The sequence below is a fragment of the Lagopus muta genome, chromosome 12 (assembly GCF_023343835.1).
Source record: "Lagopus muta isolate bLagMut1 chromosome 12, bLagMut1 primary, whole genome shotgun sequence".
In the NCBI taxonomy this organism is placed as follows: Eukaryota; Metazoa; Chordata; class Aves; order Galliformes; family Phasianidae; genus Lagopus; species Lagopus muta.
In genome coordinates, this window is record NC_064444.1 from 15370719 (window position 1) to 15383218 (window position 12500).

Genomic DNA, 12500 nt, shown 5'->3' on the forward strand with positions numbered 1-12500 from the left:
GGGGGCTTTCTGCTCACATTTCACTTCTTTTTTTCCAGACGTGGGCTCATGGGTGTTGCCCAGAAGATTTTTTTTTTACTTCTGGTCCAAAATGAGGAAATTCTTAAGCGTAAAATCTGGCTCAGCTGTGACCCATAAAGGACCTCATACTGCTGATGCTTTGTCAGGCAGTCAAGTTACATGATCTAACTGCAGAAATGTAACAGATATAGTTTGTTTGTTTTCTAACTCACTAAAAATGTTTAAATATACAAAGAGGCTTAGAACATTTACAGTCATATCTGAAATTAGAATGTGTGAAAAATGACTTTTTTTTCGTATTTGAACTCATGCAAAACCTTTGCAGTCTCCACGAAGGCACACAGATGCAGCGATGGGACCTCATGATGGATTGTCGGTGTGTGCGTACGGACATGAAACCGTGAACAGAGGAATTTGCACAGGCCAGCATTCAGGTTTCATTCTGAAACCCCAGCAGAATCAGACCCCTAACTCTGGCTGCTGTTAAACACTAAGGCAGCATGTAGCTTTCCTCTTGCATGGTTTCCCATGTAGTACTGCTGACCTACCTCACTGCAGCTACAGCTGCTCAGGCCCTCGCATGCCTTCAGGCTTTCCTTCCGAGAGTGATTCTGGTGCCAGAGGGTTTTGGCAACAGTTGTAATGTGCATGATTATTTCCATTGAGGAAACCATTGGTGATAACAGCAACAAGGAGGTATGCGGGTGTAAGCCACAGCGTGCTGAAGGCATGAGACCATTAGGGTATGTAAGGATAGGCTCCTGATGCTGTCAAAGAGGAAGCAGCTCTGCACGTGAAATAATGTAGGGAAGGGAATATGCTAAACATTGTTTAACCCCCAAGCTGCCCCCTGTGAATAAAGTGTTTCCAAAAGCCTTCAGACTTGGCTTGAGCTAGGTGCTCATTCAGCTAATGAAAAACATTACATGCCCTCTGTCTAACCAGCCTGATATATTCGCTAAGCATTACAGCAAAAGGAGATGCTTTTTGGTCACTTTTGTTGCCATGTTCCCTGATACCAATGTTGATGTTATAAAGTCGAGCAGTATTTTAAGTTGCTGTGATCTTAAATTTTGTTTCCTTATGCAGCTGCCCAAGCCAGCTTACATGCTGATCAGGATCTGCTGCAGCCTGGGAATAATCTGGCACCAGCTTCTTGGGCAGGCACGTAAATCCTTACTGACATCAATGAACTGAAAAATTCTGAGGCCTGGCAGTGACAAAGGGAATAGTGAATGAGAGCAGTATTTCTTTATATTGATCTACCTTTCCTCATCTACTAATAACACTGGCTGTTTACCCTCTGTAATAAGCTGCGATGGGTGCTACGTGGGTCTTTGCTTTCCAGTTCTCCAGTGCCAGTACACACAAACCAAGAAACCTCCCAGAAAATGAGCTGGCTAGGACTAGATAAAATTAAGTGCATTAATATTGTTAATGTTTGCAATTCAAACGCTTGTTAGACACATTTAGACACTGATTTTATACCTAAGAATTCCTCCAACCAATACTTAGCGTCTTCAATTCGGTCTACCAGATGGGAAGAGCAGATTCCCTGCAAGAGAAGGGAAAGGATGGGATCCCCAAAGCCCCACAGCCACGTGGGGAATCTGGGCAGATGCTGATGCCTTTGTCTTTGTCCCAATCCGTTACTTTATGGAGGAAATTGGAGCTGATTCTGTTCTTTGGATTTCTGTTTTTAATGGTACTTCTGAAGCTATTTCTGCGCATCATCAAAGGCAGCAACAAAGGTAAGCAATTAAGCCCAAAATATAATTTTTCATCAGTTTCTCAATCAAGATTTGGTATGCTTTAAAGAAACGACTGTTTCTGAGAAGCACCTAAATACAGGATGATTTTATTTCCTGAGGAAAGTGCAGAGTGTGATAAGTGGATGCAACAGAAGTTGGTAAGATGATGGAAAAAACTATTAGGAACAAGGATTTAAGAACTCCAGTATGCATCCACACGACACATAGTTGAACTGTGGAACTCAGTACCCCAGGATGCTGTGGATATAAAAAATGTCTATGGCCTTAAAAAGGGATAACAAAAAGTAATGGATGAAATAAAAATCCATCAAGGATTTTTATCCATCAAGCCAAAGCAAGAGACCGGCTCTGACTCAGTTAATGAGAGCTGCTGAAGTCAAAGCCAGGAGCCTGAGATATGGGGGCAGTGGTATGGAGATTTTCTTTTGTGGTCTCTATCCTAAGTGCATGCTGATGGAGAAGGAAAAATGTCCTTCCTAAACAAGACGCTTGGTCTGATCCTTATACAGCCAATCTAAAATAAGGCAGCGATTAAAAAATACAAGCAGTGATACATACCTTATGAATAGATGCCTGCCCTTCTGACACAAGACTGTGTAGGTACTGGTATGGTCCTGAGCGATTAAGCTGATGTTAAGTGCTCCTTGAAAGTCAGCTGTGTTATGCTGTTTAGCATAAGAGCTTTTTGCAGGGATCCTTAAAGTTCATGCCAGTGGATTGGCACAGCAGTGGGAGGCAGCCAAACAAACCAGAGGGCATTTTCTGTGGGAAAATGCAAAGTTTCCATTTGTTTGATAGCTCTGAGTCAAGCAAGTCAAATGTCTATTAAATGTTTTAAAGTTATTAATCAGATAGAGAAAATACTTCCCAGGAAAATAGGATTTTCTCTGGGGTTGAGAAACCCTGTGCAATGGGTTCAGCTGCACTGAGCACCTTCAGGAGGACCCAGGCCAGGGCCTACCTGTGCCACTCACAGCGAGAGGCGTGCCTAAGTCTGGGCACTGCTTCAGCTAACAACTCTCCACCCCAAAGCAATCACAGGTGGTACGGGCTGACCCCAGCCCAGGAATCAGGTGGCTGAGGGAGCCCAAGGCATCTCAGTATACATTACTGGCCCACTGTCAGAGATTACTGCTCTCACTCCCCAAGTCCCATCCTTGCCATCCAGAGTACAATTTAAATGTGTCTTAAATTACAGCCATTTCTGAGGGTTTTTCTAAACTGGTCACAGATGCACAAACTCCATCCTCGCAAGTCCTTTATACCCTACACCTGGTGAAACAGAGGCTGGCCAGTCAAGATGAAAAACCTACCCCCACCCCTGCTCCTTTTACCTTTATACAGTTTGCTGGTGCAGTAGGAGGGTCCTGTGAGAATGCGAGGCTGTTGCTCCCCTCCTTTTCATGCTTGGGGTATCCAGCACTTCCCCTGGAGTACTCTCTCATGGTCTGCATTTCAGCTGGAACAGGACAGGGAGGTTGAGGACTCATTAAAAACTGAGGCAGAATGGGAGCCTGCAAAGAGCTACGTCCATCCCAAGAACAGAGGCAAAGTGAGACAGGCTAAATCAAATGCACTGAAGAAAATCTGCACGGATACGTCTACCAAGGAAAATACATACATTAATAGAAGCAGAGATTTAGGTGAAACTAAGGCAACTGCCTTGAATTCACCACAGTTGCCTTTCCAGTAGTTCACTGATTTTCCCCCACAGTAGTCTCTCATGTTTACTTTGGCATTTGTAGGGAAAATGTCATCGGAGTGCTGCTGTGAGTGTGCCCTGCTGTATGATGTTGAGCTGTTCCAGTACCACAGCAGCTATTTTCCAACAGATTAACATTCAGATACTGGGAGAGTTCATCCAGTTCACATAAATCTGCATAGAAATTTTATTAACTTATAACTTCTATTTGGTGGGCCACCTACAAAATGAAAACAGATTTCTTACATTCTTGTGAGATAGAAGAGACAAAATTAAAAAAAGAAAAAGTCTATGAAAACATATGCCTTGCTGAAAAAATGAAAGCACTAATCTTTCAAACAGTGGCATTTGCGTTCCCAGCGCCTCCAAATAAAAACAACAACTTAATTGTCTACTTACTGGATTCATTTTTTCCTTGTTTGGCTGAGGAGAAACATGCCAGCGGGAAGAAAAAATGGATGCGAGCAAAATTAAGGCACTGGGTTGGCACTTGGGAGATCTGGTTTCAGTTCCTGGCTCTGTCAAACACTTCCTATGTGACCTTGTAAATGTCACTTTTGAGCATGTAAAACCATCTGGCCTGATCTAGTGAAACATGTATTTAATTTTAAGATGCAAGTAGTTCCACTTACGTCTCACACGCCTAAATTTAAAGACATGTTTACATGCCATGCTGGTTGGGAGCCACAAGGCATGGCCACTGCCAGGGCGGAGCGCTGCCCCGCTGGCGGCTTCAGGATCCCCATTTTGTCCCTTTTTGGCCCAGGTTTGTCAGAGCAGAGGCAGCCACCCTCCTGCTGAGTGCAGCACCAGCATGGTAAGCTCTCGTGCTCAGCACGGGAGTAGTGCAAATAATTCACATTGAGGAAAGCTGTGGATTCGGATGCTGTTGTTGTAAATAAAATCTGCATTTAGGCGCTGAAATAGTGGCCTGATTTGTAGAGTTGCTGAGCAACCAACGCTCATAAAATCAAGAGCCCACGAACGCTTTGTACTTCATAAAATCAGGTCAGTTATTTGGAGGCTAGAAACAGAAACTGAACCCCGATTTCAGTGCTGGAACATCTGCCCTCGTGTGTCTCCAGGTGCCCTCTGACGCTCTGTCCCTTGTCATTATAACCAGCCGTACCCACAAACACTGCATAAAGCTGAGATTCAGAAGTAAAAACACCATCATTTAACCATTTCATTGTTTTCTAAATGTAATTAAAATACGAGTTCCACTGAGACATTCTAAATATATGTATATAATATACATATGTGTAGACACATGTTTTTAATGTAAATGGTATATATAATGTTATTTTATGGCATAGCAGATGTTTCTTAATTCCCTCCCACCGCACACTGAAGCAAGATTATGCCAGGCTATTTTATTATGAATAATGTGCTTGCTCCATCATTAAGAGGGTTATTAAAGGCATAAACAAACTTTTATGCCCTGCTTTTCAACAGCTGCTGGTGGTCTACAAAGCGATAATCCTGCTTTCAGCGAATATTCTTAGACTTAAAAATAAATAAGGAAAAAATAAATACACGGCACAGGCACCCAGGCTGACTTGTGAGTGGGCAGACTGTAAGAGTGACATCTCAGCGCCACGGAGGTGGAGGTGGCACTGCTTCTGAGCCAAAGCCTCAGACCGTGGGCTGGAAATGAGATGATTGCTCCGTGCATTGCCCCTTCCCACCGCCACATGGGAACTCCTGTCCTAAGCAAACGAGCCTGACTGGCATTTATTTCAGTGGTGAGAGCAGGAGAGCAAAAATTCGAGAGCAAAAAAGCGAATGCTGGCTTTAAATAAACAGATAAACATCTTGCAAAAATACAGCGCGCACAGTAGCTGTTTTTTTCCTTCCTAATTAATTATGTGGCAGAGACACGGCTGCAGATCCTGTAGCCTTAGCTTTGAAGAAAATCAGCTGAGTAGGTTTTATAACTTCAAACAAAAGGGTAGGACAGGACAATAAAGGTTACGTGGCCGTGTTCCGTCACAGGCGCTATCGCTGTTAATTTAAACGGATGTGACCCCTACACGACAAAGCTCCAAAGGTGTACGGGGAAGAAGGTTTATTCTTATAAATAGGACCGATGCCAGGTCAAGCAGGCCCCCTCACTTTGGACTTCCTAAAGAAAACAGCTTCAGACAGCTGAGCAAAAGAGTTATGGAGAGTGCTGAGATAGGAAATATCCACGGTTCCTGATATATTATGGTTGGCCCAGGAAACAAGGAAGCTGAGAGCCAAAGGTAGTCCTAAAGGTGCTAAACTGCACAGCGCTAATGTACACAACAACATCCTCATACAAGCAGATGTTTAAAGAAAAGAAGGGGGAAGGGGAGCTGGGAATGGCATTTAGGCCACGTTGCACTCACCCTAGGGAGGAAAACTAAAAAGGGGGAATGTGGAACCAATTTTCAAGCTTGAGCAACTGAAAGTCTATTAAATGATTCTGTCATCAACATGAGATGAGAAAAAAAGTAATAATTTATACAACAAATTGGGTAATTGTAGCTGCACGGACAAATGATATTTCTTCCCTGATAACTGAATAAACATTGTTACAAGAGGAAGGTTAGAAGGAAATAGCCACTTTGGTGAACTACAAGCACCAGGTCTCCGCTTCTGTTTGTGTCAAACGAAAGGCACTGCAGGCTGAAGGGCATAAAGCTCCTGATCACAAACAAATACCCTGAGCTGCTTAGGGGATTTTTTTTTCAGAAACTGAGCTGATGAAGATGGGCTCAGCTTCACGTAACTACAAGCAATCATCTCAGCCCAATTACTGCATCACGTCAAATTTAAATCAGTTTCTCTTGAAGATACAGCAGCGCAAACTGGAGGAATTAACAGCAATAATATGCCTTAATTACCACTTAATTAATTTACTGAAACTATTATTTTCTTAAACGTAAGCTGCATAAAAAGCAACAAAACAAACAGGACAAACCTGGAGTGGGTGCCTCCAGAAACCACGCAGCGGGATTGCCGTGGGCACAGCCGTGTTGGGCAGAACCTTCCAACTCAGCACTGCATACATCAACAGTCAGCCAGGGCTGCACCTGAAGCACGCAGGCAGCCCAGCAGCCGGAGCACACATGGGAACACGTGCACGGCGGCCACATTCCGGAGCTTCAGGGCCTTGGTGCTGTATTTTCTTTTCTGCCACAGCCTTCCTGCGGGACGCCTGTGGCCTTTGCATTGTTCTGGGCAGAGCCGTGCTGGGTTGTGCCTCGGGGAGCAGCCCCAGCAGCCCTTCCTGAGGGGTCACTGCTGAGAACAAACCCTTAAACAGCCTGCCTGGCCTGGGGACACGCAGCATGTAGGCCTGGCCTCCAAACTTGTTAGCCCTCAGGTTGGGGGAAGGCCACGTATGTTTCTTTACAAGGCTTGCCTAAAGCACAAGCACAGTTAGAAACTCACCTTCCATAGGAAATGATGGAGGCAGTGCCGGCGTGCGGCCACACCATCTGGCCGTGAAGGTGCCCAGCAGTGCCTCGCTTACGGCTGCGCAGTGGAACGGAAGGGATTGGGAGCGCAGGCTGTTGAATTGCTGTGGGCTGTTGGGTTGCTGGGGTGTCAACAGGACACAGGCTGCAGGGGCCACACATGCTGGAAGGCCAAGGGCTGGCTCCTCTGCTGCAGGCTGGGCCTTGAGGAGCTGAAACAAGAGGAGGTACAGAGGAACATGGGGCTGTGCTAGGATCAGTTTCCTGTTTGATGTCTTTCTGTGTAACCGCTCTCTACCCGAACGCAGGCATGTGTGTAAACAGCGCCAGTCCCCCGTGACTGAAATGAAAAATAATAAAAATATATTTACATGACTTTAACATTAGGCTATTAGAAAGCTGCAGTCAGTACAACAGAGAGGAGAAAAATTTACAAAGAATGATTTGCATAGCAAACGCATTTCACAGTTGTTTTGGACAAATGCCCTCGGTAAATATGTTTAAAGTCATGTACAACAAGAATATTTTATCACAAGTAGCCATGTTTTAATAAACACTTCGTCTTTTGGTATTTCATTCTTTCTCATCATAATAATAGAAATATAACACCATATATCACTGTAAAACACATTTCCACATAAACGCTGATAAGCACAAAATATTTTTCATCATTTACATTTTAACTGTAATAATATATGGCAGGATTAAAGCTGCATCCATCATGTGTCTAACTAACCTTGCTGTAATGAATTTTTAAATGTAATGGTTTCTGTCACAAAGTAAAATCATACATAATATCTTTTGACACAGTATGCTGGCGTACGCGAGGTTTTAAAATGTAAATGCAACTTCATTTTTAATTAGATTTATAAACTCTAATCGCTATTTTCTTTTTTGTAAACCAAAGGGAGAAAGAAAAAACGTGGGGCTGCGCAAAGCCTGCAAGTTTTTCCTTAAGGTACGGCGCTGTTGGAAGCGGGCACGCACCCAGCTGTGCTGCAGGAACAAAGGCTGGGCACCGCGCACCCACCTCGTGCCACCGCCAGGAGCCGGCCGGCGGAGCTGCAAGGACAGCAAGGACAGCAAGGACAGCAAGGACAGCCCGTCCCCAGCCCTTACCCAGCGCAGCAAACAGCCCGGCTCAGAGAGGAGAATCATTAAAAATAATTTGCAGGAGCTTTCTGTTCAGCGAGCCCTTTTTTTTTGATACAATATTTCCTTCAGTGATTATCGCCGCGGACATGTTCTGCCATATGGATGGAGCTGGGCGAGGAGGCGGCTCAATACCTGAGTGGTTAATTAAGAGCTGTTGCTGGGCCACAAGAAGCAGGTTTGAAATCCCTCTTCACTCACCGACAATGAGTAGCTTTTTTAGCAGCAGCAGTCACTGGGGACAGCCAGAAGCGCAGGGTAATTATTTGAGATAACATAGAGCTGAAGAGTGCGTGTGCGCGCCCATGTGTGCGAGGGGGAGCGCGCCACCGAGAGGGCAACGCTACAGAAAGTTTACAATAAAAAGGTCAACATCTCCTACTTTTCTGTACAGTGTCGGCAGTCTGTGATGCCTTTTTAGAGCGAATGACAATCTTTTTTTTTCCTCTTAAAAAAACGAATCTCTTATTTGGTATTCAAACGTGGCAATTGTGAGCGTGGGGCAGCTGGGCCAACCTGAACGAGCCATGCTCACGTTATCGGTGCGGATGCTGAAATGACTTTGACTGCACTGTTGCAAAGAAGCAGTAATTCCAACATTAACTCATGGAAACCCTGCGTGCTCTCAAGAACAAAGGAGAAAAGCGTTGAAACAAAAGCCATGAATGAAATGAAGAACGTCCTTAACACAGACATTTAAGGCTAAATTCTCAGCACACTGCCACAGGAACAGCAGAGACTGTTGGCTTTAACCAAGGGACTCACTTGAGTCAGATGAGTGTCTGGGCTCTGGCCACCACACTGCTTGTGACTGGGGGCACCTGGGGGTACCGAGGCCCTTCACAACATCAGTGGTTCTCCAGCAGAGATGTTCAGGGATGCTCTTGCAGCAATGCATCCCACTCACTAGTTTTCCCAAATGACAACAAGCAGCAAGGCGGCTTACAAAGGTGTATTTTCTACAGTGCTTCATCTCTGAAGCACAGGACCAAGCTGCCATTCCCACCCACCATGCCCAGTATTCAGATAGAAAGCAAACTGTGAAGCAATACACTGAGGACCATTTCATTTCTCAGAGCTGCAGAGAGTATGAGCATCCTTTCTTTAACCATCAAAGCTCATCTACATCAGGAGCTCAGAATGCTATTTCCCTGTTTGTTTGTTTCTAAGAAAGTCTTTCTAGTCCTTTACTGAGCAGCCAAATGATGAAACCTCAGTCATACGTTTCTGGCATTTCCAGAAAATCCCACATGTGATTTCCAACTTAGGAGGCTTAAATCTCCATCCAAACAGGCGCTGTGTGCAGCTCACACAAGCTCTTAGCTTTATGCTGTAGGGTAAAAATAAATTCAGGAGAGAGAACCTTCATCCTCCTTCTCTCTACCTCCATTTTCACATCCTCTCAGATGCTGGGAACAGCTGACCCAGAACGACAGGAGACTTTGAGCAGAGGCAATGGGAGGACATGCAGTTACTGGGCATCAACCAAAGACCCAAACATCCGTCAGAGGGGGACATGGCGTACCTGTGCCCCTGCTCTTTCCCAAGGCAACCTTTGATGTTCCACCAGTGCAAACAATACCACTCCAGCAGCGGCACTTTTGCCAGTGTAACTGTCTCAGCTTTGTTTAGAGCCTGCCCAATATGTTAATTATCTTCTTTACCTCAGTGGCATTATACTGTCAAACCATACAACAGTCTTTAGAAAATAAAAGCTAACACCCTAAGCTGCTGTACCCGGATCCCATAATATCTATTCACTGACAATGCCTGAGCTGTCAGATCAGAAGAAGCTTCATTCGAATAAAGGTGGGCAGATGTGTGATAATGAGACAGAAGCATACAGATGCTAATATAACTGTTCAGCAGAGCAGGCTCGTCTTCGTTAGGCAGACCCAGGTAGCAGCTGCAGACTGTCAGACACTGGAATGCTGCTTTCTCTTGATTCTCATTTAAGATCAGCTTCGTTCGCTGTCTGTCAGTGAACTTTTCCCTCACAGGAGCCTGGACCCCTAGGTGATCAGTCACATTTCGACATAACTAGATGTCAAAAGAAGTTTAAGTTGTATGACGAACTGTGATGCATTCCCTGTGCTGGCTGGCAGTCTCAGCCCTCCAAGGCGTCTTGTTAATGATCCACCTGGAAACTCTAGAGTATTTCCCGTATTTTGTTTTCTTATTAAAATACTGGCTAAGCCTTTGTCAATATCCATGTCAGCAACTGTAAGCTCAAGACAATATTATCACAAGCATAATTTGATTTAAAAATGGAGCGCTGGACCGACGCTGACCAGGCAGCAGGAGACACACAGGGAGTGAGAAGGATGCAAGCGTTCAGCTGCTGTGATTTAGCATCATCAATTAAAACAAAATATTACTGATTTTCTCCCGGGCAGAGGCAGGGGAAATGTAACTGAAGCTGCCCTATGCAATACGTCTGCAGCCAGGCAGCCAGCTCTGCTGATGAACACAACCAGGAATAAGATAATGGGAATCTCCGCAGACGAGCACACAATTCAAAAGCTCGGAAACACAAATAACCCGAGACTGCCACTGCACGTAGTGCTGGAACCTTTGAACCGGGAGTCTCAACTCCAGCAGCCTTTCATCTGTTGCTCAGAGCTGTTTACCCACTCACACTCCTGTTTCAGAGAGCAGACAGGCAGAGGCTATTTTACATAACGTACACACGTGCACACACAGTGCAGTGAACTCTCTTACCACAGTTGTGCAGCAAGGCCGGATATCAGCTGGTGCTCAGTCGTGTCACACCAGTCTTCATATTCCTTCTCGCTTTCTTGCTTCTCGGCATTTGAATTTCAACATCACAATTCTTTTGATGCACCTGGGTACAATTAACAGGTTTCCTACGTTCTTAAATTTCTGAATTAAAAGGCCACAGGAGAGACATTTGATGATTTATGAGATTCCTCCTTTTCTTTTTTGGGGTGGGTGCATTGCACGATGTGTATCAGCCTGACGTTGCATTATGTTTTCATTCGAGAGCAGTTATCATTAGATTAACAGAATTGCTGAAATCACAAAATCCAAAATTTGGCTATTCCTCCCAACCAAGCCCGTAGCACTTAAAGGGAACACGAGAAAGCAGGCAGCTCCATCCACGTTTGCGTGAAGGTTTCTGGCATCTCCAGGGCTGTGGGAAGGCCACAGGGATAGGCAGGTCCCACACCACGGAGCCTCTGGTGTGAGCCACTGCCGCTCACGTTTGTTCTGTACACACAAACCCAGCTTCTAATGGTGATGAAGAGTAGATTTGGCAATCTGGTTCTTTCTCTGCTTTCCCCGTATCAATATAATTCTTAATTAAACACTCCTCATGGCCGGTTGATATTCACTAATACTTTCTAATATAAAACAAGATGTCTCCCCCTAGATTCTGGTGTTTAGTAGCCTGAAGCTCATTAGTGCCTGTGTTCTCACCCAGGAGTTTTAAATATTTAACTAGCTAGGATTCTTTCAAGAGGTCTTAACCTTATAATTTGTAATAACTTGGGGATCTCATATCTGAAGTGTAAGTTATTAAAAATGTTTCTTCCCTTCACCCTGCATTGATTTCCTACTTCTAGCAATCACGCTAAGAGCTATTAGGCCAAACAACTGCAGCTGCCTATTTATTTCATTGTAGTAAAACACAAGTGATGATAATAGATTTCCTAATAGAGATTGATCTTGCACAAAAGTCAAAAACAATGCACGTACCGCCTGGGTATACGGTGCATTATGCATTATGCACTGCATGGTTAAAATCGTGCAGCTACAGAATAATACAGGAAGGCCCACAAAAATGAGCGTGCTGACTGATAATATCTTTGCATGGAAGCACATTACTTCTGTTGCTTGTAATGGCCTGAACATGTGATACAAGTAAATTTTGTCTAAAAATTATCTAAGGACCACCTAATGTGCTCTGATGCTACTGAATGTCAGAAATGTCAGCAGCTTCCAGTAATGACTCTCTGACATAAACAGTAAGGGAGAAATATTACAGTTGCTGAAGGAGTTGCGAGGACAAGCATGCATTTTCATGAGAGGTCTCTTTGAATGGCAGCAAGTACTCAAGCAGGCAGCATTCCCTGCCAGTTAAGCTGACCAAAGAAAGCACGCTTCCCCTGAAAGACAATTAAAATGAGTTAAATGAATTAAAAGGGTCCTGCGCAGTTAAAACATGGTCAGAGGTTAGAAACGGTAGTATCTGGATTTATGAAAATCACGTGCCTGCCAAGCCTCAGAAATTGTGTGTAACAAGGGAGCCATTCGAGCTGCAACATAAACAGCTTTATAAAATTGAGGGCAATATACATAATTCTTAATTTCTAGGAGATTATTTTGTCAGCAGTTTTGCCATCTTAGGACCTGGGTAAAATACTGATTTTCAACATTTGATTT

At 44.3% G+C, this 12500-nt stretch overlaps 1 long non-coding RNA gene across 8 annotated transcripts in view; it reads right to left on the reverse strand.

The window, feature by feature from the left end:
- LOC125699406 (uncharacterized) overlaps window positions 1-12500 on the reverse strand; it is a 39133-nt gene that overhangs the window by 26543 nt on the left and 90 nt on the right. For 4 of the 8 annotated variants that reach the window (XR_007379543.1, XR_007379541.1, XR_007379542.1 and 1 more), the window contains exons 1-3: window positions 6916-12500; window positions 3128-3252; window positions 2352-2555 (exon numbers count right to left, since the gene is read on the reverse strand). The exon at window positions 6916-12500 is cut by the window's right edge. This is a non-coding gene — a long non-coding RNA (uncharacterized LOC125699406). Of the gene's footprint in view, window positions 1577-2351; window positions 2556-3127; window positions 3253-6915 lie in introns of all 8 variants that reach the window. The other 4 variants (XR_007379544.1, XR_007379540.1, XR_007379539.1 and 1 more) reach the window with 3 other exon arrangements.